Source organism: Armigeres subalbatus, chromosome 2 (assembly GCF_024139115.2).
Source record: "Armigeres subalbatus isolate Guangzhou_Male chromosome 2, GZ_Asu_2, whole genome shotgun sequence".
NCBI lineage: Eukaryota > Metazoa > Arthropoda > Insecta > Diptera > Culicidae > Armigeres > Armigeres subalbatus.
The window spans coordinates 113,389,446-113,409,485 of NC_085140.1; the positions used below are offsets into that span (position 1 = coordinate 113,389,446).

Genomic DNA, 20,040 nt, shown 5'->3' on the forward strand with positions numbered 1-20,040 from the left:
AAGAAAATCGAATGCTTTGAACCATCAATACTATTCTCAAGAGTGCAGTATTCGAATATTATTCGAGCGTCGTTTTCTGACAGACAAAGTTGGCTCAATTCATCGAACTCTGTCATTCTTCCCGATTCGACACGGGAAACGTGGCACGTATCACACCGCACAGATTAAACATGTTCCACGTCGCCAGCACTTTCCAGACATTCCGGGTCAGCCGGGTGGCAGACAAAAGGGGGGTGGAGTATGGGATCATATTGGTTGCATTCCCAAAAGACGGCGCGCACCAACCTGCTATAGTCGATGGCGACAGCCAGCACGAAGCAGCTCCATAGTTCCATGGAAGCTTTCGACGGACCGGGGGGCGATGTGGTGTGGCGATCTTTCCACAAGGAACGAGTCAGACGGATTGGGTGTTGAATTTTTAAACAGTTTCCTTCGTTAAGGGTTTGTTTTTCTTTTCTTTCGAAGGCGCGCGATGGATCTGACGGGATCAATGCTTCACTTCCTGAGTGGCAGTGGCGCGACAGCGGGAAGTAACAAGTTTCGTGTCGAATTCGGAGGAACATGATTAGGATGTTTCTAATCGATATTCCTGACGGAATTCGATAACGAGAAATAATAAAACGTTATGCATTTTGTATAAAGTAACTTTTATATTTGGATGATGATAGAACTAATAAATAAACGACAATCGCATAAGCGTTTTAATAATGATATTTCGTTAGAAGAGATTATAAACTGGAGCAATAATTTCATTTTTACATCTTTTTACAAAGAAATTCAGGAGCGCTGCAAGTTTAATGGTTATTCCATTATAATGGGATCAAAAATTTCATTTTCGACAACCATTTCCCTAGAGGTAACAATTTTCCACCGAAAACCGATTCAGGGATCAAGTAGGAACAAAAAAACTACAACCATCAGATGTATCATGACGATGGATAGGATGGTCTGGCGTGAGCGAAAGCATTTTTCTTCCTTAAGAGGAAGCGACGCAAAAAATAACCGTCCGTCGACAGGAACTTTCTCGTCTTCCTGGATCCTGAAGCCGCCTCAGTGGGGATGGGTCTGGTTTCTGTTTTTTTTTCTTTGGTCTGTCACTCAGTGCTGTGAAGCAGGACACTTACAACAACCGCGCCACGGACGGTGTTGGTTTACCGTTTGGTATTGGTGAGCGCTTGGCATAAGCGCTGTGATGGTAAGGAAGCGCGTGACTGCGATAAGGAAGGAGGACACGGGGCTTTACAAAATTTCAGGTCCCATTGAAAGCACTTCCCAGAGCAATTTACCTTTTCGGTCGCAAGGATGATTTTAATTCGGAATACTGATGGGTCTTATTGAAAGAGTGTTAATATCAGTAGTCTAATTCTTAATTGGATTTTTTATCACGGGAAATGCTTCCGAATCTTCACATTTTTGTTTTCGTGTATCGATAAAATATTTTATATTTGCTCGAGGAATTCTTCCGACTCTACTTCCGACCTCGTAAATGGCTCCCGAACTTCATTGGGATATTCTTCTGAATATTCTTGAGACATTTTTTACCGAGATGAATCCGGATTATGTATTTCTGATCGACCGACAACTTTTGTGACATTCCTCATTTTTTTTTCTTAATAATGTTCGATCAATTTACAACGGATCTAAAGAGTCATAATTGGTGAAGTTTTTGTTGATATTTTGAAGGACAAAGATCAAATCTGATCGAGTACTCTGAATTAGTTTTCTGATTCGAATATTGGATCCTTTACTCATTTGTAACTTCTGATAACCAAGTTTATTGAACTAATTTGACGACGATGAGGAATCATGCGAAAATCAATCCACCCTGCTACATGACTTCATCCCATTCACCATTCGTGGGAAAAACACTTTTTCCTCATTAGCATCATTCGCTTACAATTTTTTTCCTCGTCAGCACCTCGGCTTTAGTGCACTGCAGCAGTCTACCTACCAACAAGCATCCCCAACCGAGCAACATTGTGTGCTGGTAGTGGTGTTACAACAGAGACCGGAATCCCTTGGATACCATTTCGCTGCTGCTCCTTGCTCGGTTTTACAACACACTGCTCACTGACCTACCCCACGAGACTGGGCGTTCGGTTCCTACATGGTTATCATCACTGTCGTCGTCGTCGTCGCCACCATATCCACGCCACTTCCTAGAACTCGCATCGTAGTGTATGTGCCCGGCTACGGCGGTGTAGGAAAAACAAACCTTCAACCCAAAACACAGAACCCTTTCGCCGTCAGCCCTTAACCGTAGATCATTCGGTTGCGCTCCTTCCTTCCGAACTCTTGATGGGACCGACCATGGGTGGGGAGTAGACAGAAGTGATCGGACGGTAGAAGGACGGGTTAAAAACAACCCCCGGTGGATGCGCCGCGCAGCCGAAATCGATGCAATTTGGTTTTGCTGGTTGTGTTTGAAGAGAGTCGGACTGCGTTGCGTTCTCACCGAAAATTGCACTTTTCGATGCACTCATTTGCCTGAGTGCGACTGAGTTGCGAAAAAAACGAGGGGCAACCAGTAGGAGTTTTATTATTATGGGTTGTACAACTTTATTGGAATTAGAATTATCATGTCAAAGTATTTGTTTTATAAATTCGAATTTTCGTGTTTATTAATTATTTTTTCTCTGTTTTCTGTTTCTCTTACAGGTATCAACTTACTCCTTGAAACATGATGTCTCGCATACAATATAAAAATGTTTGAACCAAGGTAAACTTAAGGATTAATACCAAGGATCAAAATAATCAGTTGACAAAAACACTGACTATAGTCTACCTTCCCAACGTATTAAAGACTAAATTACTGATGATCAAAATACTGATGACTGGAGAGCTGACAATTATCAAAGGACTTAAAGTATGAAAGATATTTGAACAGCCATTATGAATGATAGCTAATCAGAATAGAAATCGGAAAGGTTGTTGGTCAATGTTACTGAAAATGCATGATATGTGCAAAAATTCGAAGGAACTGACAGTCAGACTATAGTCCACATTGAAACAACTCTCTTAATTCTATTGAGCTTCATTGCATCATACTACCGGGAGGTTATTACCAAGCAGATTATTCAAGCACTCCCACAGTTAATAACAGTTAATTAAGTATTAGGATAGAGAGGGCGTACTTAGTCAAAAGATAAAACAGAATGTTTTTGATAAATGTGCGTCAGCTCGAACATTTTGAAAGTAGCTCGAGAATTGTTGTCAAGAAGAGCTGCACGCTGCTTCGAGCGAGTTTGAGTTTGGTTCTCTTTGGACAATCACCAAAAAATTAAAATATTTTCCTTTATTTGTCCTGTGCTGCCGTAATCTGAAAAAGTGACGTATACGCCATTTTCCAAAAATGGTGTTAACGAGTACTACTCATCGATCTCTTTAACAGAAAAATGGAAAGCATGCATGTTGTAAAATGGCTGTTACGTCACTTTTCCATATTATGGCAGTGTGGGATAATTGTAAAAAATAACAAATCTCACTTTCGTTACGGAACGGCGGCTTCAATTTTTTGACGACATTCGTACTCGGACGATAACTTCCAATCTGTTTTAAGCGACCCGAAGTACATGACTAATATAACACACTTTTAAAAGCAAAAGTTGCAAATATAAACGAACAATTTTCTATAAAGAAATCAAAATGTTCTAAGGAACAAAATACAAAATTTCCATATAAAAATCAACATGAACAATAGACAATTACAAAATTTTCCACAAAATGATTTTTTTTTCACAAATAAAACTTTCAGCGAAAAAATCAACAAATAGCATTGAAAATATGCGAAATTTTCTATAAAGAAAAATTAAAAAAATATAAAACTAGGCATTTTTTCATAAATGACGCATTCTTTAAGAGCATTTAAATTTTATGGCAAATTTTATCAAATCTATTGCTTTCTTGTATTTTTTTTATGGAAGCTTTCATATGTTTTTATTGCTCCTTATTGATTGTCTATTAAGTTTTAAAATTTTTATGAAAAAAAATATTTGTGGGAAATTTTGTTATTGTTGATTGAAAATTTAAATTTTTTTTATGGAAAATTTTTCTTTTATAATTGTCATTTTTTGCATTTAAAAGCGCTATTTTTCTTTTATTTTGTGAAAATTCTTATTTTTTTATGGAGCTTTTACATTATTTGTGGAAATTTTGTATTTATTTATTGCTCATACCCTGAATTTTTTATGGAAATTTATTATTTTTTTGTATAGAAAAATTATAATGCTTCATTCATATTTTATTTTGTTGCCGAAGTACATTGGATTTCATTGAGTAGATGCCAAAGTTGGAATCGAAAGCAATTGTGATCTACTTCGAGTTCACAAAGAACAGGACTATGGTTTTTTTGGGGTCCGTTACCCTGTTTTCTCCAAAATTTGGTCCAGTCGAGAATATGAAAAGACTTTTTTCTCTGGTAAATAAAATGGATTTAAAAACCAATTTCCCAGACCAAACCAATCAAGCCTAACTTGGGTATACGAAAAGGGAATAAAATAACAACAATTGAGAAAATGTAAAAACTTCTATCAATTATTTCAAGGAGACGACTTTTATGGGCCTAGGGAAATCGAAGAGGGTGTGAGAAGAGGGGTTTTGTATGAAAAATTCGGTGTATCTAACCGACAACGACGAACCTATACCACCTGGTCAAAAGAAATTTAGTCGAATGATGTTCCGTGATCAGCCATTACGTCGAATAGATATTAGGTCATGTGACCATTTGATCGAAATTAAGTTTTCGGGCAATAATTAACGATTATAATTGGAGGTGAGTTTTATACTGAACTAAAGTACAAATAAATATTGAGTGAGAGAAAAAAATATCAATGAAAAGAACAAGGAAACCATTTCCATTCGACCAAATGTCCCTTTGACTTAATGTCTTAATGACTTAATGACCAAATGTCATTCAAGTAAATGTCAATCAACGAAATGTTCCGAAGCGGAATACGATAAAGCATTGGCAAAATAACATTGATATCATTGGTTTTTGAACTTGTGCCGAAAAAATGAATGGAGGGTATTTCTAATATTTAGCTATTTCTGATGGTTTTCAATTTTTCTATAAACCACCAGGGTCTCCAGAAGTTCCCGTTAGCTGTGGTGAATAATGCTCATTAGCTTCCATATTATTTTCTTCCGCTGCTGATTGAACTTCCTCACGTCCACTGAATTCCTCTAATGAGCTCATCCATGCATTTTGTGGATTAATTATTCAAATTTAAAAACTCGACATTCAACTAAATTTCCATTCGACTAAATTGAATTGAATTATCTGTATTTACGAGATTTTCGGCCCTATGCCGGTTCATCTCGCAATTCGACTAAATGTCCTTCAGGCTAAATGAATCGATTATTTGAGAAACTGCATATGTAACATTTTTGGCCAAAATGAGATTTTTATATATTTTGAATCCTCGTATTCTGGCAAAAAATATGAAAAAAAATTGTTCTGGAATGTCTGAAATGTCATTGGAAAAAAGGGAAAGATTAAAGGGAAGTGGTATTGTCTACAAATCTGAGCCCTTTAACCAATTTCAACCAAGTTAGGAACACAAGTTTCACGTTATCGTTTATAGCCGTTGAGAAAATCTCCGTTGAGAAAAAGAGGGAGGAGTGTTTTTCAGTGAAAAAAAAACAGTTTTATGTATGTAAACGCATTGGATGACCTGAAGGGGAGAAGAAGATGGGTAAATAAAAGAAGAAATAGAACTGTAGAACGCATGATTTAGAAAAATGAAGGAGGAGGGACAAATTCAATAAAACTGAAAGAAAAGAAGAGTGGAAAAACATGGAGAAAGAAGAGTAAAAAGGAAAAAAAAGGAGAATAATAGAAGAAAAACAATGAAAGTTTCAATAAAGAAAATTGGCACCAGGAGAATAAAAGTTGGATAAATTGGATAAATTGAACAGATTTGATAGTAAAAGTAGTTCTATAAATACTGGACTCCAATATTTGGAATTTAATACATTTGATAAATTGGATAAGTTTGATAATTTGGATATATGCCATTATGATTAAACATAAAAAATAAATAATGGATAAGGCCGTTTTAAAACTTTCTTCTTCTATGTATAAAAATGAGTTTACATTTCTTTTGATGCAATATAACGCACGAACGGATGTACCGATTTGCAGGGTTTTCTCACTAATCCAACCATCTTGGGAAGCAATATGTTTGTGTATATAAAAAGTTGCGAAATTTGAACAAATGTAAAAATAATACATTTATATGAGTTCTGAAGAAAATCATTAAGCTTGAACTCAAATCGTTCTAGATTGCGACGCTGCAATCAACTGGTCCTACTGGTCTCTCTCAATATTTTCAAGAATTTTTTTTTCCACCAAGTTGTTCAGAAGGCCATCATTATGGTGCTATCACAGAATAGAATACTGTCCATTATATAAAATACATTTATTTTTTTTTTTGCGGCGTACTTATATGCAATGTTCTACAAAGTTATAGTGCGGCCTATTCCAATAAATTTTGCTGAAGAAACTTTTTCTGTAGCTATTGAGTTGGCTGACTTAGAGCAATTTTACTTACTTGGATTAGGATTAAAAACAAAAAGGTTTTTGATCTACTTCTTTTGTCGTCGATTTTTCGGAAATGTCGTCTACGTTTTTCCCAAAAGTTGATATCTCCGATGGTAGCAAACCAAAAAAAACATCAAAAATCTACATCTTAAATACTTTTTTATTCATTTCAATATTATCACCCTATTGTAATGTTTAAGTGTTTTTACACTTGTTGCTCTAAAGATAAAAATATTTTTGGAACTAGCGGTTATAAGTGTTATTTGCTCAATTTTCATGCATGTAAAACTTAAACCTAGTAGGCGTAATTTTCAACAATGCGCTTTACCCATTTTACAATGGTCCATGCTGCATATTTTCGAAAAAAAATGCATTTTTCGCCAAAAATATACTTTCCAGAAGAATATTTGATCTACCAAATTGTTCTGAATACCAGGGTTCTTGTTATAGAGTCATTGCAATAAACCTGATTTAGAGCAATTTTACTTGCTAGGCTTGGGGTCAGTATTCTGCAAAACATTTTTTTTTTGTTTTTATATTACGGATCACCCTATTCTTTAATAGCATCATAATGGTGGCTTTACTATTCAGAAACACTTTGTAGAACAACATTTATTTTTAAATATAGTTTTGGCGTAAAATGCATCTTTCCGCGTAAATCTGTATCCTGGACCATAGTGCAAAGTTTTGGAAATGGTCAACATTCTCCCGAAATTTTATTATTGCCCTCTTAAAGGTTTAGTTTGGGGCAGAAAAATCCGAGGGAGACATTTTTTTTTTAGTATTTGTATCGGCATAAATGTTAATTCAATTGGGTAATTCAAATAAGTTGAAAAAAAATTGTTTAAAAAATAGGTGGAGTGGATAAATAGGAACAATCGGAACAATATGATACATTTGAATAATTGAATAATTTGTTGATTTTGGAAAATTGAGAAACTTATACAGCTGATAATTTGGATGAAAAATATAGAATATAATAAACCTTATGGTTTAAGTACCGTGAGCGTGCCTTATTCTGCGCGGCTTCTAATTCTGCGCACTTTGACACTAATTTGTTTCTAAAATTTTCTTTACTGTTATTATTATATTTACTTGCATGTCATCAAAAATTTCAGAATTTATTGTTGTCATTTTCAGACAATAAAGCCATAAATTAGCGTTGGTAAGAGGAATATGAAGAAATCAAAATCGGTAAAATCGAAAAATGTCGAAAATGGCCTCCATTAGCAGCAGCGCTAAAACGCACGTAAACAATTTTTCCTCGAATTTGAGCAAAAAAGAATTGGACTCATTTTTTTTAAAGCGAAGTGCAAAAGCAGATTATTTGTTGCTCCAATATGATGAAAATCGGCTTTCAGAGTGTGTTCTCTATCTTATAGAAAGCAATTTATGTTGCGCAGAATATGGCACAAAATTTATTTTCTGTTTCCAATTGTGCACGCGGAATGGATAGGTACAATAAGCCTGGCTTGTCAACCCAAATTGGACGTAGCAACTGTTTTGGCAAGGAAACGTATTTACGGAATGAAAAATTGCCTTTTCATCAATGGCAAACTTAAGTAAACAATGCAAAACAGTGACTTGACCATTGGCATGAACACAATAACCGATCTGGAAAGTTGTCTAACGTAAAAAATGGATCGTCGAAAGCAACTCGTGGCGATGGCGAGCAATCGGATAATGGACTTGAAAAATGAATAAGATCTTTGTGCACATACATCATACACACATACACGCACACACAGGCATCATCTCAATTCATCGCAGCTGAGTCGATTGGGTTTGGGTCTAATTCGCCAGGTCTTATATTAAAGTTCGCTTTGGAACGGACCTTTTTTCGTATACTTAGCGTACAAGAACGGTAAAACGTTGTAGTCAGATAGACTTAAGGAAACATACATGTTACTAAAAACGTGCAAAAGTAATGAAATATTTATATAAATGCGCAGAATTAGGAACCACATAGCAACCATATATACAATTTACAAATTGATTAATGATATATGTTCTTGGTCAATTAAATCAAAATTGTCAAGATTCATAGTCTTCCGTGGATTGTAGTTACACAACTACTACATAAATGTTTTCTTTAATCATTATGGTTTCTCGATAACAACGATTTTATTTCGAAATGTTCTTAAATGCGCAAAATATAGTACCTCTACGGTACCTTGGAAAATTGGATAAATTGTGAAAATGGAATAGTTCGGATAAAACGGGCTTGATGGTCACATCGCTACCGTTTCTTCTTCATACGCAGTTGGTCTTGGGTTCAACCCCAGGCTCGTTCCATTATCCTACTTTGTATCTTTCCATAAATTTCTCGTGCTCTAGGAATCACAAGAACTGGTAATGGTCTCCAAACCTTTTTCATATTCTATCCTATCTATCGTATCCTATTAGAATTTAAAGTGAACGGAAGCTCATACCATCACTTCATGCCTACCACATTGTCATTGTTTTAACCAAGACGAGCTCATGCCATAGATCATATCCTCCAAATTCTGATAAAAACTCCACATGAACTCGTGTTCGCGGCTAGCAGTGGTGGAGTGATTGCATCATCAATTCCTTCCCTCAATAATGATTTTTTCAATTTATCCATATTATCAAATTAATCAAATTATTGGAATTGATCCAATTTATCAATTTTTTTCTCCAATTTTTCCAATTTATTCAATTGATCCAATTTATCGAATTTATCCAATTTATTTGATTCATCCAAATTATTCAATTGATCAAATATACAAAAATTATCCAATTTATCAAATTCATCCAATTCATCCAATTTTCCCAATTCATCTATTTTATTCAAATAATCCAAATTAATCAAATTATTGAAAAAAAAAATCAATTTATCATTTTATCCATTTTTTTCCAATTTATTCATTTTTTTTATCAAATTTATTCCAAATTTATCAAATAATCCAATTTATAATTTTTTTTCCAATTTTAATTTTTTTTAAATTTATCCAATCTATCCAGTTTATTCAATTGATCCAAAATATTCTATTTATCCATTTTCTCGAATCTTTCCAATTTGTTTGATTTATCCAATTTATTCAATTAATCCAAATTATCAAATTGTTGGAATAACTCCAATTTTATCAATTTTCTCCAATTTTTACAATTGTTTCAATTTTTCAATTAATCCGATTTATCCAATTCATTTATTTGATCCAAATTATTAAATTTATCTAGTTTATTCAATTGATCCAATTTATCGAATTTATTCAATTTATTCAAATGACCAAAATAATGAAAGTTATCAAACTAATGGAATAAATCGAATTTATCAATTTTTTCAATTTTTCCATTCTTATTTTCAATTTATCCAATTTCAACGGGCTTGGTGGTCATATGGCTACCGCTTCTGCCTCATACGCAGGAGGTCGTGGGTTCAATCCCAGGCCGGTTCCATTCTTCCTACTTTGTATCTTTTCATATATTTCTCATGTTCTAGCAATGGCTAGAACTGGAAATGGGCTTTCATACCGTTTCCATCTTCTATCCCTATACCTACAACTTGATTAGTTCTAGCAGGTTACTGTTAGAATTCGAAATGAGCGAAAAAGTTCGTTTCGGCATCCAATTAGAATACTACACCACCCTTTCATAACTATCACATTGGCAACCCGTTAACCAAGACGAACCTCTGCCATAAAACCTTAACCCCAAGATTCCAATAAAATTCCGCAGGAACTCGTGGCGAGTGCAGAGGTGTTCTCGGCTTGCAGTGGGCGAGTGACTGCATCATCAATTCCTTCCCATCCCCGATGACCGTGAGGACGTGGCCAGCGCCGTTATCGACTATCCAAAATACTAGAGCTCTCGAACTGTGCACATTGAGGTTGGAGAGCAAATCCCATGCTTCCATCCATTGGTTCCCTGTGCAATTGCGATTGTTCTGGTCGATCACGGAGTAGCAACTACGAAATGCACGGTCATCATGCTCATGCTCATGCTCATGCTCTTATTTTCAATTTATCCAATTTATTCAGTTGGTCCAATTTATCTATTTTATGGAATTTATTTGATTTAACCAATGCATTCAATTTATCGAATTCATCCAATTTATTTGGTTTATCCAATTTTCCCAGTTAATGTAATTTATTCAAATGATCCAAATTATCAAATTTATCATATTATTGGAAAAAATCCAATTTATATTTTTTTCTAATTTTCTCAATTTATTCATCTGTTTAAAATGATCCAATTTATCCAGTTTATTTAAATTATAGAATGTATCCAATTTATTTGATTAATCCGTATAATAAAATTTTCTCAATTTATCCAATTTATTCAACTGATCCAAACTATCGAATTTAATCAATTTAATGGAATTAATCCAATTAATCAATTTTTTTCCCAATTTTTCCAAATTTATCGAATCTGTCAAATTTATCAGGTCTATTCAATATATCTTATTTATCCAACTGAAGTGTTTTCAATAGGGAAAATTCTCCTTTTTCCCTGCAAATGATGGAATAAAAGTTATTATACACCAGGTTCGCTTTCAATGTTTTTTTGCCGATCGTTTTAAAGGCGACGCAGTTAGGTAGTTACGAGGTAGTTCGAACCAAATTAACCCTATTTTTACAGCTGATCTTAATCCCACGGAAGTGGGGAAGAAATATTGAACCCCTGTCAATAGTGACACTTTAAAAGTTTTGCGGTTGGGGATAGGAAGTTCCCCCAACTTGCTGCTCGAGCAGGATTAAATATTGGTGTCTTTCACGGCAGACGAGACCACGGACGCACTTGCTGGCAGTCATGGAGAACCCGACCGAAGTGACTCAATGGGGGACATCGCTAATGGTGAATTGTGGTGCCTTAGCCCGAGTTCGTCCAGGCGATCTCCGACGACAATCAAAAATATGTCGTCGGCCCATATAACAATGCGTATTTTTGGCGGTAGGAATCGAAACACCTTGTTGGAGTCCAGGAAGAGTGTGACCCCTGGGACACACTTGTTTTCTTCAGGTATATTTCGAACGCTTTCGAAAAGTCAACAGGTACATATTCACGCTGCTTAAAAGTTGCCGTACCCCGGCCGAATGACATGTTGCTGGAAGCTGAATCATTTATGTGCTTCAAGATTTTCACGCAGCTGACGGTTGACCAGTCTCTCGACTACCTTTGATACGAAAATGGTCAGCTAGATAGGCCGGTATTTGGAAACATCCTGGCAAGAGACGCTGTTCTTCGGGATAGGAATGACGTGGCTGAGCCGCCACTCGTCGGGAAAGGTTTGTTCGGACAGGCTTCATTTACCAAATCGAGGAATAACCGAGGACCGAGGACCCTATTCCATCCGGGCCATAAGAATATGAGCCATTGAAGATCGACTAAATAGTCACATGCCGACACAAGTGATGCAAAAAATCCCCTAAGGGTGTTGGTATGCAGGAAGATCCACGCTTGTTACTAAGTGCATTCCCATTTTCGTCATAGTTCGGCGGCGGATAGATGGGGTCGAGAAATTCCTCTCACTCAAAGTTTTTGGGAAATGTTATTTTTCGGATTGTTTCCTAGATGTTTTCATAGATTCGAAAATATTAACTTTGTGTCAGTGTTATTTTCAGGAAAAGACATTTTTGGAGAAATATTTTCAAGGAAATGTTATTTACGCCGAAAATCTTGTTTTCGGACAGTTGATATTCTTAGAGAAATGTTACTTAAAAAAAATCTAATAAATTCTATCTCGTATTATGAAGCCAAGGATTGGTCCAGATGTGAGAAGATTTCTTCCTAAAAATTTCTTGTGAGTAAGTATTCACATTACTATTTTTTGTCGGGAAGAAAATGACTCCGCGAAAATATGTTATTGTTCCCGTCTAAGACGAATTAAGTACTGTCCATTTAATTCCACTAGTTAATTTTCGTAATCTTTGCAGATACGTATTTCGACCACAACTGTGTGGTCGTCTTCAGTGTCTTGTACTTGACTCGCGACCACACAGTTGTGGTCGAAATACGTATCTGCAAAGATTACGAAAATTAACTAGTGGAATTAAATGGACAGTACTTAATTCGTCTTAGACGGTTTAATACATTCCACTAAAAGAGCTTAATATATTTTTCTGATGTTATTGTTATTATTTTTTTGCGAACACTGAGGTTTGATTGGCAAAATCGTTTAGACAGTATTGATTTGAGCCGCACTTTGGTCGATCGCCACTATTCCACTCTAATATTTGTAATTAAACTGATTTGTATTTATTAGCCGTTACTGAATAAAGCTGTTCTTGTTTCTAATAAAAATAAGCGTACTGTTACAGCAATTTTGTACGTATTTTGTAAATCGTTTTCATAATGCCAAATCAATCTTGCAACCTAAATCTTACAATGCTAAATTTTGTACAACTTCCCCAATCCAAACACCCCTCGTTCAAACGTGATCCGACGACGAATGCATTTGAACAACTTTGCCAATTTCCCCAAACAAACCATTCTGTTTTTATCGCACACTCAGCCGATGCAAAGGAGGAAACGCAACCCCGTTCCCCCCGCACATCAAAACAGAACCTATGATGCCGCCATCCGCGAAAACTTCCGTCGTTGTCGTCGTCGTCATTACCATCGTCGGGTAACTCACTCTCGCACCAAAACTACCGAGTCGCGGAGACTACCCCACGAAATGCAAAACAGAATCGATGGTGTCCTGATGGTGTCGGTGCCGAGCTCGGTGGTCGTCGGTGGCCCAACATTGTATGCCGTGTGGTAGCGCCATTTAGAACGACTTCGGGCCACCGCCAGCGAGGACCCAACACTGTAAATATTGTTGTCTTAGGTCCGGGCCGACACGGATCAGGAAGATAAATTCAAACGGTTGCAGGCAACGGCGACGGCAAAGTTGGAAGAAGGATTCGCGGTTCGAAGGTTTAACACGGGGGTGTTGCGGATACGTTTGAATGCTGCTGCGGGATACGAATGGTGCTTAGTGCGTTAACAGAGTGGAAATTTTGGGAAAAATTAACGAAAATCGGAAAATTTATATTTTGCTGGAACAGGATGGAGGACTGGGCTTTCTTGTTCGCAATTTTCCGCAGAAGTGAAAAAGGGGTGTGTAAGTTTACAAATGTTGCAACAACGTAAGCGCATCCCCGAACGAGAGTGCATCCTCGCGCTCGCTTCGCTCGTGGTGGTCGTGTAATAGGATAGGCAAAAGCCGCCGAGGAAAACAGAAAACGAGTTAGTTGTAGTTATTGCCGGGTATTACGACGACGACGACCGGCGAGCGAGTTGTAATATTTAGATGAGGTACCTGTGCTGCTGCTGCTGCTGCTGTCGCATCACCATCGATTGGACCTTCAGTGAGGGGGGATTTGAAGGGAAGAACGGTTCAACCTGCTGGGTGGAGTGTGTGTTTGTGATTGCGGCACGGCGGGAGCGCCACCACCGCCCCCCATTTCGGTAGGACACCTATAAGTGGTTAGAGTGAGAAAGGAAGTGTGTGCGGATTTGCTGCTGCACTCGAGCACAGCCTTGTCCAGTTGTATCTATCGGAAAGTGAAAACAGTGCACCTATAGTGTGGCCACTTTCATTATCGAACCGATTCGGATCGAATTCGGACGCAGTCCGGGTGCGATTTTCCGGCCGGGCTTGGAGATCGAGCCCGGTTCCGGTTGCGTTGCGGCAGCTAGCGGATATGAGAGCAAGTAGGTATTGTAACATTGTAAGGAAGTAAGTTTGGAAGGAAAATCACAAACTATTGATTGGGGAAAAGTGATTACGTGTTTCGATATCCCACAATGGGACAGATCGTGAATTTGGAAGATCTGTTTGGTCAGCATCCCTATTACAGTTTCTTTTATTGTGATCATCAGATCATCAACATGAGTTTAGTAGAACGCTAATAGACTGAGAAATGGAGTTCTTGGGTGACTTAGAATAGTTTAAAATAAGGTAAAACTGCTTAATATATCCTAAAATATCAACCAAGACCTATACTGCCGTTGCAAGCATAACTGACCCATCAAAATACCGGAAATGCCTTTAGTAGAACCAGTAAATGTGAGATGAGTTCCAAGGAATTCTCGAATTACCTTGAATACAAACAAGAAGGATTGCTTAATAAAAGTCAACAACATGAGGCCACAGAGCTTATGAATTCATCGGAAATGCTTTCAGCCATTGGCGTAACTAGCCCCTATGCCTGGGGATGGGGGGGGGGAGATGTTGCGCGGACAATAGCCTATTTTTTATATACCTATTTACCTATTTTCTCTATTTTAAGTTTCTTTAACAAATTGTCGAACATTTTACCATCTCGTTAAGTTATCTTAGTGGTAATGTGGTAAATACGGTCCAACCATCAGGCAATTACAGATCAATCCCATTCATTAATATACAATTTTCTCAAACACGTGCTTTCTGTTGTAGCCCAAAGTATCGAAGTGCGTTTTTTACCAACCGATGATTGCTACTAATTAATAGCGTTTGGCTATTGCGTCTAAGTGTAGTAGTGCTCGCCTTTTCGCGTATACTCAAAGGAAAATATGTGACGGATCACCCTCAGGTTCCCATCGATATGCAGTGGATATTTTTCAATGTTTCATAAATATTCTATCTATCCCAAATGAAAAAAAAAATCTGCAACATTCCTCCAGGAATTCCGACAGGAATCCTCCAAGCATTCCGATGAGAATCCCTTAGTGATTCCGACGGGAATCTCCAGAGATTTTGATGAGAATCCTCCAAGCATACCGAAGGGAACCTCCAGGGATTCTGAAGGCAATCCACCAGGGATTCCAACAGGAATGTCCCAGGGAGTCCGAAAGAAATGTTCCATGAGCTCTAAATCTTTACGGGATTTCGACGGGAATGCTCTAGTGATTCCAATAAAAATCTTTTTAATATCCTCCAGGATTTTTTACGGATGGACGGAACGGAAATATTTCATGAATTGCGACGAGAATGTTCCAGGAATTCCAACGTGAATGCTCCAGGGATTTCATAGGCAATGTTCCAGGAATGTAGAAGCACATCTTCGAAGAATCCGAAGCAATCTGTCGAGAGATCCCGAAGCAAATTGTCGAGGGACTCCAAATTAATCCTCCAGGGATTCCGTAAAGAATCCTCCAGGGATGTTGAAGCAAATCGTTGAGGGGTTTCCTAAGCAAATCTTCTAGCGATTCTGAAGCAAATCATCGAAGGATTTCGAAGCAAACCGTCGAGGTATTCCAAAGTAAATCGTCAAATGATTCCGAAACAATTCGTCGAGGGATTCCAAGGCAAATCGTTTAGAGACGTCAAATTAAATATTCAAGGAATTCTGCTGATAAACTGTCACTCCTGTCCGCGATGGTGGCGAAGTACCACGATTGCTTTGATTGATATTTTGGTGGCTCTCCGTCGTTGTTCATATCAAGCTTACTTTGATGCTTTCAAATCAATTAGATTTTCATAATTAACGCCAAGTGTAATTTCACTGCAGCCACACAGGAATCTTTCTAAGAAATGAGAAACAAGTTTAATTGTCTTCCACTCATTTCATTATGATAGGGTGAATATGGGAGATAACTCTTTTGTCTTGACACTTTTTCAGTAATTCATTATGCTATACGTTAAAAATTGGGGGCCCCCCTTGGCCGTGCGGTAAGACGCGCGGCTACAAAGCAATACCATGCTGAGGGTGGCTGGGTTCGATTCCCGGTGCCGGTCTAGCCAATTTTCGGATTGGAAATTGTCTCGACTTCCATGGGCATAAAAGTATCATCGTGTTAGCCTCATGATATACGAATGCAAAAATGGTAACCTGGCTAAGAAACCTCGCAGTTAATACCTGTGGAAGTGCTTAATAAACACTAAGCTGCGAGGCGGCTCTGTCCCAGTGTAGGGATGTAATGCCAATAAGAAGAAGATATGTTAAAAATTGATATCACTGCCAACTAACTTTTCAAATCCTAGCGAGGGATATTTTTTTCTAGGGTGGGCTAAGCCTTCCCTAGCCCCCCCTCCCTTTTTACGCCAATGCTTTCAGCATAACTGATAGATCTGAGGTCTAAACGAATTCAACAAAATGTAAAAAAATTCAAGTTTAACACTACCTGCCAATCTTGCTTCTATCCCATAAGCTGTCCTGATTCTGCCAGAAAGTACTGGATTGGTGGCTTTCGAGCCGTCAGCACCCGTTTTCCCTCCTAATTTTGTGAAACATAGAATTTTGAGCTTTGGCACGGTTTGTTTAGACCCAATTTGAGAAATTCCCTCTGAATTATAGCCATGATGTTTAAGAAAAACGACCTGAGGCACAACATTCCGACGGAATCTGGATTAGCTCTGAAATTTGAGAATATTTCAACTTCTGGAGGAAATGAAGTTGTTGTGAATAAATCGATTAAGAATTTTGCTATCCACAGCCGTTTCCATCTTTTCAAGCCCTCAAATACATACATCAGGTAGGAAAAGTATGTGAATGAAAAAGAAAAGTACAAGAGATTTTTACGAATTGAGAACAGCATTCGAAAATATAGTGAACAAAAACCATCGGCAATGGTAAATTACACTTGGATCTGAAACATACATTTAGGTAAAGTAACGGCTTTGGGGTCCGCCTTAGTCGTTCGGTATGATGGGTTACTACAAAGCAAGACCATGCTGAGGAACGAGGGTTGCTGGGTTCGAGTCCCGGACCGTTCTGGGAAATTTTCGGTTTGGAAATTGTCTCGACTTCCCTGGGCCTTCCTAAAGTATCATCGTGTGAGCCTCATGATACACGAATGCAAAAATGGTAACTTCGCTTAGAAACCGCATGTTAATAACTGTGGAAGTGCGAGGCGGCAAAGTCCCAGTGAGGGATGTAATGCCAATGAAGAAGAAAGGTTTGGCATTTGTTTGACTAAAGAACAGCCAAATTTCTCCCACATTAAAAGTGAAACAAATCACTACTTTTCCCATTTCGATATTTTGTTTCGAAAACAATTGTCAAACAAAATTAAAACAATACCGCGTTATGGCCGTTAATCGTATAAATTGATGTAAAAACCAAATCTGATTACCCCGTCAGCAAATAAAAAAATAGAATGAGGGCCGTTTGGTCAAAGGCCATCCGGCCGAAAAAAATTGGTCGAACATAAACCGTCTAAGACGAATTAAGTACTGTCCATTTAATTCCACCAGTTAATTTTCGTTATCTTTGCAGATACGTATTTCGACCACAACTGTGTGGTCGTCTTCAGTGTCTTGTACTTGACTCGACTTGGTCGAACATGTCATTTGGTCAAACAAACCGTTAGTCTGAAACCCATCAGACTGGAAGCCATTTGGCAGAAAAATCCATTTGGCCGAATTTTAAACAATGCCAAAAATATCATTCAGCTGAACTGGTCATTTGTCTGAAAATGGCGTTTAGCCGAAGAGCTAATTAAAAATTGTAAAGCCGATCTGACATACCGCCGTAAATGTTGTATGTTGGATCGGTCATAAGGCCGAAATGTCGTTTGGCCAAACAAAGATGAATGTAAAATGTGTGAAGTGATTTAAATTAGTTGTGAAATGAGAAGTGAGACATGAAATGTGTAAAATGAGAGAAAAAAAGTGAGGAATAAGATGTGAGAAGTAAAGTGTCTCTCTGCTCAATCCTCATTTCTCAATTTTCACTATGAAAAGTGAGAAGTAAGAAATGGTAGATGTGAAACGAACAATGAGAAATAAGTAGTGAAAAGTAAGAACTGCTCTACTCGTATTTCTCACTTCTCACTGTGAAAATAAAAAGTGAGAAATGATAAGTGTGAAGTGAGACGTCTCACTTCTCAATTATCATTTGTGACTTCACACAATTCACATCAACTTTTGTTCGACCAAACGATAGTATTTCCTTTCAACCAAACGGTCATTTCGACCGAACGGCATTTTTATCCAAATGGCCTTTTCGGTCAGACAACTTCTTCAAATGACCAGTTCGGCAAAAGGACAGTTCCGGCCTTGAACCCCTTTGGTATTTTCAGCTGAATGACCTATTCAGTCAAACGACCTTTTCGGTCTTGTAACCTGTTTGGCCTAACAATTTTCTCCCCAAATGGCTATTCCGGCCAAAAAACCCTAAATTTGGTCATATCGGCTGAACAAAATTTTCCATCAATTGACCATTTCGGTAAAACGGCTTATTCGGCCGAACGACAGTTCTATCTGGTTGTCCCTTTGGGCTAAATGGCATTTTTAGTCAAATGACCTATGCAGCCGCACGACTGTTTCGGTCAAGTGGCCCGATCGGCTGACCGACATTTTTGGCCAAAAACAAATTTCTACAGAACGACCATTTCGGCCAAATGACTAGTGACCTTTATGTCAAATTGCATTTTTGGCAAATTACTAATTCATTTAAACGACTATTTCGTTCAAACGACTATTTCGGTCAAAAGACGTATGTGACTTCACAGTATTTCCCACAAAACAAACATATCGGCGAAACGGGTATTCTAGCCGAATGGTCTGGCATTCGGTTAAATGAGCTTTACCCTCCCTGAGTTCATGTACAATACCTGTTGAAATTTGCGAAATTTTCTTCAAGATTCGACAAAAGTTCTGTTACGGGTTATGATTCTGCGATTCTCGGCATTTTTTTCCGAAATTTGTGAAGATTTTTTCATGTATCCGTATAGATCTCTGGAAGTCGACCATTGAATCGGTAGGCGTAGCATTAAATTATTATGCAGCGGTCAGGCTTTTGCACTGATCCTGATCCATTACTGTCAATCCTGCTTTCCATCTCATCGACCACAGTCGTGGTCTGGCAGCATACATTCCTTCAAATACCCAGAGGCTCAAGACCGATAAGCTGGCATCGGCTCCCACAACACCAAGAGAAAGCGAAAGCAGGAAGCGACGTTGGACAGATTCGATAGGACAAAAGCGAAGGAGCACCATTAGCAGTGGTTGCTGCAGCCAGGAGATACTTTTTATGTGGAACATCGATAAGACATTATTCGATCCTGCGAAACAGCTTTTGTGTGATCCTTTTTTCCAAAATAAATCTATACCATCTCGTCGAAAGACGTTTCGTCGAATGATATTTGGTCGAAAGGACATTACGTCGGAAGGACGTTTAGTCAAAAATGATTTTTTAGTCCACTGGAGACGTATGACATTTGGTCGAATGACGTTTGGTCGAAAGCACATTTGATCGAAAGCGAATTTCTGAATGAATAGTTTTGGTACATTTCGTCGAATGACATTCCATCGAATGGATGTTTGAAAGAAAGGAACTCTAGTCATAACTAATGTAACCAGCAAGCATCCTGCGAAACACGGGACGCGCATCTGTATTCCACCCCGGTGTAAAATTGAACAGGCAAAAAGTGCTTTTTGCACAGATTTTGGCCTAAAAAATTATTTAATAATGTTTGCGAGGCTGCATAAACTGGTATAGCTTAGAAAAATTATGTTAAAAATTTAGCGTTCCGTGAAACGCGAGCTGTCTTGTCACAAGGAACATAAAAATAATTTTAAAAAATAAATGATTTATTGCGGTGTTTTAAGCAGTCACATAATT

General features: G+C 37.8%; 1 protein-coding gene across 4 annotated transcripts in view; it reads left to right on the forward strand.

Annotated features, from left to right (window-relative positions):
* LOC134210687 (PR domain zinc finger protein 1) overlaps positions 1–20,040 on the forward strand; it is a 199,601-nt gene that overhangs the window by 107,313 nt on the left and 72,248 nt on the right. The window contains exon 1 of one of the 4 annotated variants that reach the window (XM_062686891.1): positions 13,900–14,206. The exons of the other annotated variants lie outside the window; for them this stretch is intronic. The gene's annotated coding sequence lies outside the window, so the exon portion shown is untranslated. Of the gene's footprint in view, positions 1–13,899; positions 14,207–20,040 lie in introns of those variants that run through there. 4 annotated transcript variants of the gene reach the window in all.